Genomic DNA, 14,842 nt, shown 5'->3' with positions numbered 1-14,842 from the left:
CCTAGGTTACAGACAAGTTTTGGACTAAGTTCTTATGAACTTAAAAGGAAGGAATAGGAGACTTAAATTGCTGGAGAGCTCCAGATTTCCATGAGAGAGAAGAGCATTATAATTTTTTTCTATGTCAGTCTCAAGGCAATGCACTTTTCAGTGATCCCTTACTAAAATTTATTTTTAAAAAAAGCAAAAATTCCAAACAAGCAGAGACTCATTTTGGATTTGTCTTAGAGGCTTTTTTCCAAATTTCTCTGGAGCCTGCATTGTTGAATGTGTGGTAATTTAGCACAAGACCTTATAGTCAGACCTACAGTTGTAGATCTAATAAAATGCTTATGCCATGTTTTCAGACACTGCAAAAGCAGTATTTTATCTGAAATATACTAAGTAGATGCTGATATTGACATTTTTTTCCTGAGTCTGAAGAGTTTACACACAGCTTCTCTACAAGCCTTGTACCTCAGGTCTCACTTCTGTCCTCCTTAAACTGTTGGGCTTTTTGGAGGATAATTTCCCATTTGAAAATTAAGGCACTGGTAGACAGGATGTAAATGCATAGAAATGAAAATGGACCTGAGCATGTAAAAGCTGGGATGATTTATTGTAAAATATATAAGGTGCTTGCTCCAACAGCACAAAATACAGGTTTTCTTCCTAATAGAGGTTTTATTTTTCTTAGTCCAAAAAATACAAAGGTGCTCTGGTACAGGCATAGTGAGATGAAGAACCCGCTCTTCAATTTAAGCAACAGACATGACAAGAATAATCTGTCTGGACACTGCAGAACTGGACATTTAGTAGAGATTCATGCAGACACAAACAGGGTCACCACATAGTGAAGGAAGGACAGAAAAACTGCCTTAATATTAAATCCTGGTTTAGTTATTTCAAGGGAAAAAAGCACATTTTAAGGAAATTGGAAAGCTGTGACTGCAACAGACTCATGGTCTAGTTAGTTAGGGGATAGAGGCATGAAGAATATCAGCAACCATCAACAGGATGGCAAATGCCATTTGAATAGACATGTGTCATTCCTGTACCGCAGCCAAGTGAAACTACAAACACTATTAAAAGTATAAAGAGGCTTTAATTTACATTCCTGCTAAGGCATCTTTCTGTTGCCAGAATATTGCTAGTGGGCTTAGTATAAATGAGAATCTGGCCTTAATATTCTCAAACAGAGAAGTGAAATACACAGACATATTGACTTGGATTAGTATGCTCTGTTCTGTTAACCCAAGGTATCTGCACGGACCAAAACTGGCAGAAAGAATATGAATCTGAACCTAAAGTGCATAGCAGCTTCAGTGAGCACAAATGATCTAAAGAGCCACTTCCTATGGCAGCAAAATTGGCCCTGTAGAATCATAAAGGTTGGAAAAGACCTCCAAGATCATGGACTGCAACCATTAACCCAGCACTGCCAGGTCCACCACTAAATCATGTCCTAGAGTATGCATCTAAACATTTTCTGCACACTTTAATATTGCATATTTCCCTTATTTTTAGCATCACATTCCCCAGCCACACAGCACACAACTCAAAACACTGTCTACTTCATTTTACCCCTGCCGTGGCAGCAATCTTGGTGCTAAAGTCAGAATTCCAACACCCACCTAAACACAAGCCACCCAGGAAGATCCAAACTTCAGACTTCTAAGGAAAAAGACAAAAAACCTTGAATTCCAGCAGTGCCTGGAGAGGAAGTTGTGTCCTTTGCTGGAGAGAGGGACAGCAATAAACAAAGCACAGCAATCCCTGCCAACGTGAGCAAGGGCAATACACACCAGCCAGGAGCTGGAGGAACTTCCTTCTATCACCAGAAGCATCTCTGCACCCTGCCCATTAGCCCATTTTCAGCTGTGGCCCATTCCAGATGTTCCAGAGGAAGAGGAAAGAACAAACGAACCCAGAGGCCAAGTTAGGCATGAAAAGAGGGATGAAAAAGACAAAACACCATCTCATGCCTGTGAGGAAGCCCTCCAGCAAAGGGATGAGGTGTGTTTCAGGCTCTAAAAAGAGCTTTCCTCCAAAAAGAAAAAAATCCTGAGATGAAAAACGCAGGAGGGAGAAAGGTAACTCCAAACACATGTAAGCAAGGGGTTGGAACTAGATGATCTTTAAGGTCCATTCCAACCAAAGCCTTTCTATGATTCAATGAAAATGGGCAAAATTCTAAGGTGTTGGAAATCAATGGCAAATCCCTCAAAATTTATTTGTGCCAAGATTTTGAGGTGAACACATTTAAGTAGATTCCTACATTTATTTCTAAATAAGAGATGTATAGCTCTTGAAATGTCTTCTTGGGATGTGCTAATTTTGATAGGAAAATGAAAAGTGCTAATTTGTCCCTGTCGCCATATAATATTAAACAGTTCAATGTGGGCTGATTTTGGAAACAGCACATGGCAGACACACTTAAAAAAATAATTCAAAAGGTACTGAAAGAATAATCTTTTCCAAATCTGTCAACAAGATTCTATCCACTGGTCCTGGCAAGAAATCTAGCTTATTTTGGTAAAACAATCATTTTTGCTCTCCCAAACCTTGTAAAATAAGAGGGGTCATGGAAAGAAAAGTGGAAACATTAAAAAGACTCTTGATAAATACTCAGGGCTGTGGTGCTGTTATCGTGGGGTATTTCCAAGGACCTGCACACAGGTTTTAAAAGTTCAAGTAAATGAGGAGGGCAGGAGGGAGCTCAGACTGCAAGGGCTGAGGCACTGCAAATTCAATTCACTGCGTGGTTTTGCTGTGAATGCTTTTCCAGCTCTCACACCATTACATAGGATGTAGCATCATAATGATGTCAACTCTTGGACCAAAGAACAAGCTGATTTAAGTTTTATGAGGGGAAGGATGAATACTTTCAAAGGAATGGTGAATCGAATAATACAGAACTGGTAGGATCACAGTTCAGGGAACTCATGGTTATGCTTTGAACTATTTTTAGCAAGGTACTGCAAGTTCAGGGATAGTTAGATGGAAAAGGCCTGCACAGCTCAAGTGAACCACAGCCTCTCAAAGCATTGACAATTTGCTACCAATTTTGCAGGCAGAGAATCCAAACCTCTCTTCCCTTTCGCTGAAGGTGACTGCTGCAGCAAGGCTGCTCTGTGTGTGTGTGTGTGTGTGTCACTGAGCATCAGAGGCTGTGCAAAGCCGTCCCTCCCTGTGCCCCACCCTGGCACAAAGGACAAGCACTTACCTTGCATTCGAATCAGCACACGCCCCTCTCTGCTTTCTTCAGGATTCTCCAAGACACGGGGTAGCAGGAGGGTGCAGCAGAAGGATCCAGGCTCCCTCCATCCCTGCCTTGCCTAGAGCAGGAGCAGTCCCTCCTTGTCACTCTCCATCCCTCTCCCGAGGGTGCTGTGACTTTGTCCTGCCCACGCAAGGAGGGTCTGCATCCACACGGTTTTAGCCCCAGCATTTTCAATCTGTAAGGAAACACAACCCCCCTGAAATTCAGGTACAAAAGAAAGCACAGGTAGGGTGGTTTTCAATCAAAGCCACTGCTGTTCCTGCAGTAAGAGCAGGCCAATAAAGACCTTCCCCCAACTCCCTTTGGAAAGTCACTGCAGATGACTTCTGCCAGCTCTTGCTATGTTTTTTGCCTCCTTTAAATGCATACTTGAGAATATCCAGTAAGTGCAGATCACCAGGAACACACAAGGAATGGGTTGCTTTATAAGCTTTACTACAATTATGGATAATGTTGGAAATATATACTGTATATTTCCTGTATGGTGGGACTGCTACAAGCACAGAAAATCCACATTGAAGGGGATTTCTATGCAAGCTATGCAGCAGATGAAGATTGTATTGCAAGCTTGAATTACTGATTCAAGCTGCTTCTTTTCCTCTCCCCACCCACTTCTCTAATAGCTTTTAAACTTAAATAGCCATATAAGTTAAAATGTTCTTTTATAGGGTGAAATAAACAGATTTTATGGTTCAGAAACTGCAAGTTTAGAGATCAACACTTTACCACTAATTCATGCAGGTTCAAGCTAAGGAAATGGCTCATTTTCCTCTCTACAGTCTCTGATGCTTTTTTTTTTTTCTCCAAAAAATCCAAGATGCAATTTAAATTAGATGTTATGAAAACTCTGGATGCAGACAATGCTTTCTCTTAACAAAGTACATCTAGGTTGCTGCATTCCAGGTCCCAGATCCCATGAAATCAGAGGAAAATTACTGCTGAAAACCTCAGATTGGCTGGAAATTGGTACAAAACTTTAGAATTTATTGTACATATTATTGATTGGGCCTTAAAGCAAAAAAAAAAAAAAATAAAACATCCAACAAAATAATAATAATAATAATAATAATAATAATAATAATAATAATAATAATAATAATAATAATAATATTATCACAAGAAAGCTTTCATGTGCCGCTCTGAAAATCTAAAAATGTCTTATGATTGCAAATGTGATTTATACTTAAACTTCTTTTTAACTCTCAAAATGCTGCAAAGAATATTTAGCCCCAGTCCATTCCAGTGGAATAGTAGCAAATACCAGGTCCAGCTGTCCCAGGAAAGCAGAGGAGAAGCAGGACTGACAAGCCCCATACCTTCCACAGCTCATTTCCATTACTAGAATTATCCATTGGACTTCATGGGTAACCCTGGCATTCCAGTAAGCCAGGGGAATAACCATGACCCAGAGATGTGAATTCCAGATGCATGCAGAAATAATTGGAGGGTACAAAACCCCAGGAAGATACAGCTTGGAAAGTTTGGTATGATCTGAATGCACAGAAAGCTATTTTCAAACTGAGGAAGAGCAAGAAGTGATTCTACTGAGCAGTGGGAGACTCTGCCCTAAAGAGTCTAAAGAAAAATTGTGGTGCCCTGATAAATTTATGAGAAAAATTACAGTGATTATGTTTCATTTGTCCATCTATCTGTTTATTCAACCCTCATCACTATGATTTTTGAGTGTCTCATATATCCAGTAACAACAAGGGCGTATTTTTCTTTCCATTTATCAGCTACATTAACCAGCATTTAAGTGGTTAAAATGGAGGTTTTGTTTCCAAGCAAAGATAATCCTGTTCCTGAGGACACCAGTAGTGGTGGTATATGACAACATAATCAGCAGCACAAGGATATAAACAACTCCTAATTATCCCAAACCAAAATTTTTGAACATCTTGTTACATTTTTTCCTAAGGCCTTAAAATTACTGAGTTGTTATGGTTGGATGCTTTGTGGTGAATAAATCTAGAATAATTCCCTGGAAAGAGTGAATTGCACCGAAATTCTGTTAGTGCAAAAGACCACAGTACCAAGCTTGCCCTGGCTTTCCCATCCATGGGGAAAAAAACAGACCATGTTCTCATTGTGTGGGGACAGGAGATAAAGGGGGAGGAGCAGTGGTGATGTGATTTCTAGGAAGTGGGAAGCAGCTGCATGGAAAACAGAGAGCACAACAAGAACGCCACAAACAGTGGGATTTCTTGCATTTTTGCTTCTGTCAAAAGGCCAAATTCCCTGTGCCTCCAGGTGAGTAACAAAACAAAAACTGTGAAAAAACCCCATTGCACATGAACACAACCTGAATGGAATTTGAGAGGATCCATCGGTGCCGTTTCCCACACGAAGTGCTCGGAGGCACCCATCATGTCTCAGAGCTCTCACACAGATAGGAACACAAGATTCTGTGCTAGAAACAGAGATGTCACAGGACACGGCATCCAGATCTGAAGACAGATCAAAGTAACCACACTGAGAGCCAAATCCAAGCTTGGGCTTTGAATATACCTCTAAAACATGGATGTTTTTGGAGCTAGAGTTTGGGTTCTGTCATCCATCTAATCTTGAAATGGGTGGATCAAAGATGTTCTGTCTGAGGCTTAGCAAAGTGCTAACAGATACTTTTGAATAGAAATGGTTCAGTGAAATGCTCCAAGCGAGAAATAAATTTATTGGTGGGCAAGTTGTGAAGTGAAGGAGAAGTGAAACTGGCTGAGGAAATTGCTACGTACCTATTGATTGCTTTGATATGTTACCTTGTGAGGTTGGATTTATGTGCAACAGGAGTGAAGGAGAGGCACAACGTGGTTGAGGAATTGGACCAGGAATTGGACCAAAAAGTTGGTAGCAATGCCAGAAAAGACTGGAAATTAAGAAGGATGCCCAGTGGTTTGAGAGCTGGCTTGGAAACCAGCAGCAATCATATGTTTGGTTCTTCAGACCAAATTTCCTGTATGAACTTGGCCAAGTCATCTAGTGCCTCAGCTTCCAACGACTCAAATGGAGCTCATAAACCTTGTTAAAAAATAAAAAACTTGTGGGGATGAAGGACCATGTCTCACCCATTGCAGCCTCACAGCTTGAGGTGGCCTGATAGAATCGTTAAACAAAGGAGACTGGATGGCTTCCTGAATTATTCAAAATAGAAATACAAATATAAAATTATAGAAAAGTACTGCCTGCAGAATGTTTCAAGCTGTAGGGACCAGCCTGGTTATAGATCTTCCAACATTTCCATGCTCCAAGGAAGCCACACTCCTGTTCAAGCTATAGGAAAAACACACACAAAAAAACATTGCACAACTCTGGCTGGCACTGGCATATGCTCTGTAGATGGCACAAGTGCTAACCTTATTTTCTACAATGTTTATGCCAATGTAAAGTGGAAATAACTATAGGAATTAATCCTGACATACATATGTGAGACATCTGGCCACATCAACACTATCATTTGTTCCAGCATGCATTTTCCTGGCCACCATTTTTCAGCCTACCTTAGTCAACTGCAGTAACATTTTTGGCCAGTACGAATTTTTGACCTGATGTCTGTGTAGATCTGAAAGGAATTTCCCCTTCAACACACATGATCTTCCATTAAGCAAAGCCAGTTCCATGATTCCTGGAAGAATTAAGCAGTACAAATACCCTGTAACTCTGGATCCTTGCAGTTAATGCTTTGGTCTCCTTTTAAGGGATAAGAAGTTAATTCTTTCACACCTAGTACTGGTGGGTCATTTGGGGACAGTCTTATCACTCCATGAGGAAAGGTACATGCCTAAATAATTCAAAATCTCAGATGCTGTTTATTCTTCTGCTCTAACTGACCAAGTGTTGTGCAAATTTTAGAGTGAAAAATATGCATTCAGCCTTGCAAATGGAATTACAGCCTAGATGGGTTGCTGTGTTCTGGAGAAAACAAAGGATAAGAATTTACTAATCATGGAGAGCTTTCTCCTGCTGTTACACACATTCACTTCATCAATAGTGACAATTAGAGAGGGACAAGCATTTCTACTACTGTGTCATCCCAGCTTGGCCCACAGCAGTTTCTGAAGAAGGATTTTTCTTGAGGCACAGATATCTTTAATGGAACAACACTCTTGGGCAACTGGTAGTATAGAGTATAGAAGGGAAGCAACCAATTAAATACCTACAAAATTAGAAGCTGAATTTCTAGTGAAAACCAAGTGTATATTGCATTAAAGGCCAATCTTGATAAAGATATTTGGGCAATAGAAACAATGAAAATAATCAAATTGATCAGTAAAATCAGAACACTGACAATAATCAGCAGCAGAGACATAAAAAAATTAAAACTGAGTTAACAACAAGATAAGGATTTTAAAATAATTAGAAGTTGAAACTTTTCCTCCTCCTAATTATTCCTTCAAGCTGTAATTTTCAAACTTCCATTCAGCTGCTACTTAAGCTTGATAGCTCTGAAAACTCATGGCTGCCTGGTATACCTGTGTGAAAAGTCCCCAGAAGCCTACATGGTGCTTCACTTACAGTACACAACTGCTCTGCTTGGAGAGGGCAAAGGTGTTGCCTTCCTGCTGGAAATGTCAAGGTAAATTGTGAAAAACAAGGGTTATGTCCTAAACCTTGCTCACTCATTGTTTTACACTTTTCCATCTTGGGAATGCAGCTCCCATTGATACATATAAGTGGGAGAAAACGCTCAGGTCTAAAACTTGCAGTTGCCTGCCTCCTGCAGAATGGTCACTCAGCAAAGATATCCAGGTCCATGCATGTCTCACATGTGTGAACATGGTATTTTCCTTTTCCAAGCAATGTCCAGCTGAAAACCACGGAAACCTCTTTAGCCACAGAGACATAAAGATGCATCCGAGAACATTCTCACAAATTATATGCATCTTTATGCACAAGCAAAGCCAAAGTTAGCTGCTTCCCCCTGTAGTGTAAAAATTCCTGTACAGATTACACACCTTATTAATTCTAGACCAGTGAACTTTCCTCCTAGTTTATAACAAAGTGTTACATTATTAGTCAGGCTTCCCAGCAACTTTTGATAAAAATGGTGGTTTTATTGCTGTATAAAAAATACAAGGCGAGTTAAATGTTCAGTATTTTCTTATAAAATATTTAAGTTTATAAACTGTTGCAAACAGGCTGGTGTTTATATAATATTCACAGACATCTGTAATGCCTCTCATGAAAGCTAATGTATAAGCTCTTAGCTACTGCAAAAGGGTTTTAAAGATGCTCTGCCCATCTTAAAGTGTAATTCTACATAGTCTGAAGAGCTACTTTGATAACAGTTTGTTTTGAGCTTAATGTTTATTCCTCCCACTGCTGTCTAGGCTGAAATTTGCTTACTTTATGATTGAGGGCCCCAGTGCATTTAAAATTTAAATACCTGACTAGGACACACTTACTCAGCAGAAAGCGCACACAGGCCTAATTTCAGGTACATGCTTACATCCTTTATGTCTCAGGACTCAAATCATACGCCCACATTATTTAACAGACAGAAAAGCAGTTGGGAATACAGGCATTTCTGAGGCAGAAGAATGAATCTCCCAAAGGAAAGAAGCTCTGATGACCTCTTTCCCAACTATTGCCCAAGTATCTACCACTACTAAGAAACAACTGCTGCTTCAGGTTCTGAGTTGTTGTAATTTTTGTTGTGTGTTCCTGTAGATATTTTATTTTTGTTGCTAAAATAAGTAATAAAACTACTGAGACTACAAGCACACAACTGCTCCTACATCCAACAAAATGCCAAGCAGAAGTGGGATTCTTCTCCCCCCATCAATAGACTGCCAGGTGTCATATTTGCACCTTGTGACATTTTGATGTCAAACACCAGGAAGAGTCAAGAATATTTATAATTTTGAGTGCCTTGTTTAAAACTGAACAATGTCAGAGAGACTCTCCTTGGATTTCTCCTTCAGTTCATTTAGAGGCAGCAGAGCTGATGCAAGAAGACTGTAAGTCTCAACCACACAACCTGATGCCAACAGCTGACCAGCAGAGTCTGAAGAGACTCGTGGCATTCCCCTCAAACCTATTTCCACTACACATCAAGTGTAAACTTGGATCAAATGTGGTTCTGAGCCCAAAGGCTCACAGTGAGGATCTCAGGTTACCCTCATCTGGCTCCACTCAACGTCTTCAGAGCAGTCCTGCCCAGCAATCACTTTATGGCTTCTGCAGATGGAGCATTTGCAGCATTTCATATTTGAAAAGGCCAAGTGGTTGGTGATCAGTACCAAACCACCAGCTCCACTGAATGACAGCCTTTCTGCTCCCTCACACAAGTCACAGACTGGAAAACAGCAATGCAAGCCCACAGTAATGTTTACTATTAAGGAGCAATTTCCATATCTACCTCTTTCTTCCCACAACTACATTTTATAAGTTCCAACTCAGCTGATTGCCAGGTGATGGTCAGAGCTGTGATCTGATATCAGGGACAAGTATTTCTCACACATGCTTTGGGCCAGGTGAAGACAACCACAGGCTGGATGGAACTCTAGGTCTGAGGAGCAAGAACAAACTGCAGGAATGGAGCAGATGAACTGTAAGCAGGTACAAGAATCTGAAATGGGGATCACATGGGTGCCACACAAGTAGACCTCATGAAAGAAACAGCTCTGAAATTCTGTGCGATCTGTGAGTTCCAGGTGTGGGACCTGATGGAGAAAGGTTGACAGTAGCTCACTGTGTACTGGATAAATAAGGTGCACACTGACCATCTCCCCTGGTCCTTTCCTCATCCTTAGCCTGTCTGTGCTGGGACTTTGACCATCTAAAAGCAATCATAGATTAATATGGTGGGAGACAGTCAAGTGCTACAAGTTTTAAACCTCACCTATCCCAGTCAAAAGACTGATTAAAGGAACACAAAACATACTGGGCATGCTCATAAATAAATACAGGTTGTGAAAGTAAAGGAGCAAGGGCAGCTGTAGGATATGTTGGGAGAATGTCTTTCCCCTCTACAGCACACAGATGATCCCAGTCTCAGAGTTTTTTCTATTTATTTATGATGACTGATACATAGTTTGTACTTGATTTTAAGGAAAGTTACAAGGAGGAGTAACTTAATGTACTGTTTTCCAGGAAACGTGTGGCAGAGCTGGTATTCATCAATGTAGAGCACACATGACAGGCTGTCTGATGGGAGAGGAAAACCTGCACTCGACACAAAGTGCATCCAGAGAAGACTTAAAAGAGAAACTAGATGTTCTTATATCCCACTCTGTTACTCAATCAGTGCCCAAAAGTAACTCTAGCCTGCTTTTTCTTCTTTACATCACCTTTCTTTCAAAGGTGTGAGGAAGCACTTAGCACCTTCTGTTGTCTGCATCCCATGCTCATAGATAATCTGGGAATTTTCTGTTTTAACCACATTATGTATAATAGCCAAAAATGTAGGGGACTGGAGCTGTCCTCAGTGTATTTCCCCACAGTTTTTCTCCTGTGAAGATTTTTATGTTGTTCCTCTATACAATTTACAGGGTCTGTGATCATGGAGGGGAAGTTCCATAGTACTAAAAGGCCTAAAGCAACCCCAGGACAAGAGCTCTTATCCTGTGAGAAAAATTTCAGAATCCTTAAGGGTTTATTTTTCATAGTTTCTACTCCTTTGTTAGGTGTAAGCAAATTATTTTTCCCCATCACTGGACAGATCTGCCACCTCCCCATCTCAGAAAGATCTGAGGTCTGTGTCCTCAAGAAGATTCATCCTCTACAGTAAATGCAGAAACACCTAATTCCTCCCTAAGCTCTTGCAGAGTGACAGACGGAGCCAGTGCAGCAGGTCATATTTCTGCTAAACTCACACAAGTAATATTTCCTTCACAGATCCAGCCCTTCTGGAGCTCCTTCTCCACCCACATCTAAATAGCCTCCTTTAGAGCTTTGCAAGCCAGGACTGAGCAAACTGACAGGTCCCCTCTGCTACCATTTATACACTGCAACATCATCTCTGGTATCTACAGACAGTGGCCAGAAAGGCACCCACTCTTTTGGGAGGTAAATGGCATCTGGTTCACAGAGCAACACAGAACAGAAACACCTGCACAGACAAAGAGCTGTTCTCAGAGATCCTCTGTGCAATGCTAGTGGCACTGAACATGACCTTCAAAAATTCATTGGGTAGTACATTAACTCTCCTCAAAGCATGAATTTATAGAAGAAGGGAAAAAACCCCAAAAAACATCAAGACTAAAGAGCTTTCCTTTTCAGGACAAAAGTGTCCTGGTAAATTAAAAAAAAAAAAAATTAAAATAAATTTAAATAATTAAAAGCCAGGAATAGCCTGAAAATATTCCCATCCATGCCCTTTTTTAGTTAATGAGGGGCATTAGTTAACACTGCCAATAACAGCCTGTTGTGGTAACTCATCACTACCACTACAACCCAGCTGTAATCAGACAGAAAGGTACCAAGGGTTGGCCACTGCAATCATTACCAGACTGAGATTATTCAAAGAAAGAAAAAAAAGAGCAAGAGTTGTTTTTTTTTTTTTTTTTTTAAAAAAGGAACCTTTGTTTATTTGATTAACTCTTTGCCATCTATTTTAATTCTTCCCTCTTCTTCATGTAGTCATTTTCCACTCATCTCTCCCAGCTCCCCTGCTTGCTTTGCTTAGCAATGCACTTCTTGCAAGCACATGAAAACTATTCCAATGGTACCAATCATGCATATTCTCAAAAGGCAGGCTTACCCTAAAAAGCACTCAGAGTCAGAACAAGATGCAAGACAAGTGGATCCAGCAAATGAATAGGAGGCATCACAGTGAGACAATTATGATGAATATAAATAAGCTGGCGAAAAGAAATATCATTTCACTGAAACATGCAATTTTGCTGAACCCAAAATCATTCTTGGAGACAAATCTGTCTTCAGAGAGCTTTCAGGATGAGGATTTTTGAGGTTGCGTCAGCTGTGATCAAAGAGAGCAACATCCCAGATATTTATACTGAGTCTGTCCTCATCCTGCAATGGCAAATCTTGAATGTGAGAATTGCCATTATCTGACCATCTCACGGTGCAAAGTTCACAAGAGCCATTTTTGGGAAGGAGAATGTTTTAAAAGCCAGTTAGTCCACACCCTCTCTTGCTTTTGTTTAGAAGTCACTGTGCAGCACTAGGTAGAAATACCTGAGCCAATCCAGCATGAAGCAGCTGGAGTACAGAGAGCAGCACAGACACACTCAGCTGCCCAGAGCCATGAGGTGGAGATCCCCACCACCAGATACTGCAGTGGGGGCAGCTCGGACAGGTACCTCCATACAGCACAGCCTCCTCTGGACATCCACAGCCTCCTCTGGACACTGCACATACCTCTCTGCTTTAGCCTGAACAGTCAAAGCTGTGACAGCTCATGGAACACTGCACATTTCTGACATGGTGCAGTAAGTCAGACAAATCCAACCACCCAAACACTGCCAGTAACTCTGGTTAGTAATGATCTACAGGATGAAAACCATCCAGCAAAATGCAGCAGTTTTGAGGGGTTTATTGTGGGTTATTTCTTTTCCTTTTCTCTTACTTTTTTGCCTATTTGGGAATTACTAATTGTTCCAAACTGATATTAGTAATTGGCTCACAGCTCCACATACATTGTCAAACTGCTGGTCAGCTGGCGGGCACACTGTGCTTTCCCAGCAGATTTCTTTCACAGCTGGATTTGCCATCTGAAAGGTCCTTCCCATTTCCAGCTCTGCAATCCTTCCAGGCAGAAGGGAGAAGAGGAACAGACAGATGCCTTTCCACAGAGATGTAACAACCCTAGCAGGTTCTCAGCATGTCAATAACAATCTAATCAGGCTGCATTATACTGAGGGGAAAATGAGGTCTCTGACTTTGCCAGAACACTTCACACATCCGCCTGCTCTTACAAACACATACAGCACACTCCAGTTTCCAGATGCAGATAAGGATAACCACAGCGTGGAAAACAATCCAAGAACTAGTCTAGCCAACTCCTAGCTGGACCTCAGCCTCTTTCCACCTCCTCTCCTTGCTCTGGAATAACAATCGCTGCCTGTAAATTTAATGAAATTTCACAGACAACAGCTCTGTGTTGATGTCGCAGACAGTGTCCTGCTGCTCTGAGCATACACAGGAAAGCTGTCCCACCTTCCCTCTCCCCCTGTCCTGGTGTAATCACAGGGAAACCTGCAAACCTAGCTATGCCCAGGAAGTAGGAATTTATACTGCAAAAGTCCTGATGGCACCCTGAGAAAGAACAGCTGCAAGGACCTCTCCTCCCTACATGCACAACCAATTGTACAGAAATGTCCTGCAGCTCACCAAAAAATAGTGCACCAGGCTTTTCTGTGCAGTCCAATTCCTACCAGAGCTCCCTCCCTGGGCAGGGCTGATTAAAGCTGACCTAACCCTGACTGTAAAACTGAGGGTCTGGTCCTCAGATGACCATCGTTAGCCTGAATTAGTCACTGACTTGTGAATCAGAGAGCAATGAACCACCACAGAAGCAGAGCTGCGTGCTGGCTGCTTCTCCTGTGTGCTCCAAGGCAAGGACTCATACCCAGTAGCAATCTGTTTCTGAAAAAAAAAAAAAAAAAAAAAAAAAATTATAAAACAGCAAAATAGGATTCTGAGTCAAGACTCACTGCCTGCAGGAAGGAGGAGGATATATTTTTTTTTCTTTCCTGGCTGATTACCTAAAGAAAAAAAATTACTAGCTCCAGTGAATGAAAAAGAACCTTTCAGTCCAAAGTCCTCAGTCAGGCCATCCAAATTCCCGGTTGCCTTGATCTCTTTTCCAGCCAATGAGCTCCTCTTATGCTCTGACTGATGGTGTTGTGTATTTAAAAATGTGTTTATTCTGACAATTTGCTCCTCTTTTATGTAAGAGGACAGGCAAGCAACTCATCCCCCAAACCTCAAGGAAAGAGCACAAACCTTGGCTGCAAAACTATTTGGCTCCCTGAAGACTGTTGATTCTTGGACAAACTGTTATTCCATCCCCAAAAGATGTACTTACCCTGAAAAAGAAAATGCACACACAAACATACAACTGAGTATTAAGAGCTTTGGTAGATCTGTGACTCTGGCCCTATGACTAAAGTGTCAGCTGCTTCTGCAGAAATGGACATGGTAGTGGAAAAAAAAAAATCCCAAACCAAAAAACAAAGGAAGGGTGAACACTGAACTGCCCACAGCTGGACTGAGCTGAACTTCCATGGCTAAGCCACTAACACTGGGTTCTCCTCAGTGCCTCAGTGTCAGTGAGGTTATGGAAACCAGAGAGGCAAACAAATGGGACTTTCTAAACAGATCAAGGGCTAAAGGAAGGGGAAAAAAGGGTGTGGGGGAGAAAAGTCAGAGAACATCCGTTCTGTGGAGGGCTGTGTGTTTCTCAGGGTACCCAGGAGAAGGGGAGATATGCCTACACAAGAGAGGTCAGCGGGTATCAGATCACATCACCCCTTTCCTCTTTCCCTTGGCTGCCTCTTAACACTCCCTTTTGAGTGCATTTCCCTTTGGTTGTGGGAAAAGCATATTCCACCAGCCCTCTTAAAAAGCATGTTGCAGTGGTGCTGCCTGAAATAGAAACCAGATTTTTGTCTTCAAGAC

Source organism: Aphelocoma coerulescens, chromosome 20 (genome assembly GCF_041296385.1).
Source record: "Aphelocoma coerulescens isolate FSJ_1873_10779 chromosome 20, UR_Acoe_1.0, whole genome shotgun sequence".
NCBI classification, from domain to species: Eukaryota; Metazoa; Chordata; class Aves; order Passeriformes; family Corvidae; genus Aphelocoma; species Aphelocoma coerulescens.
This window is presented reverse-complemented; position numbering follows the sequence as displayed.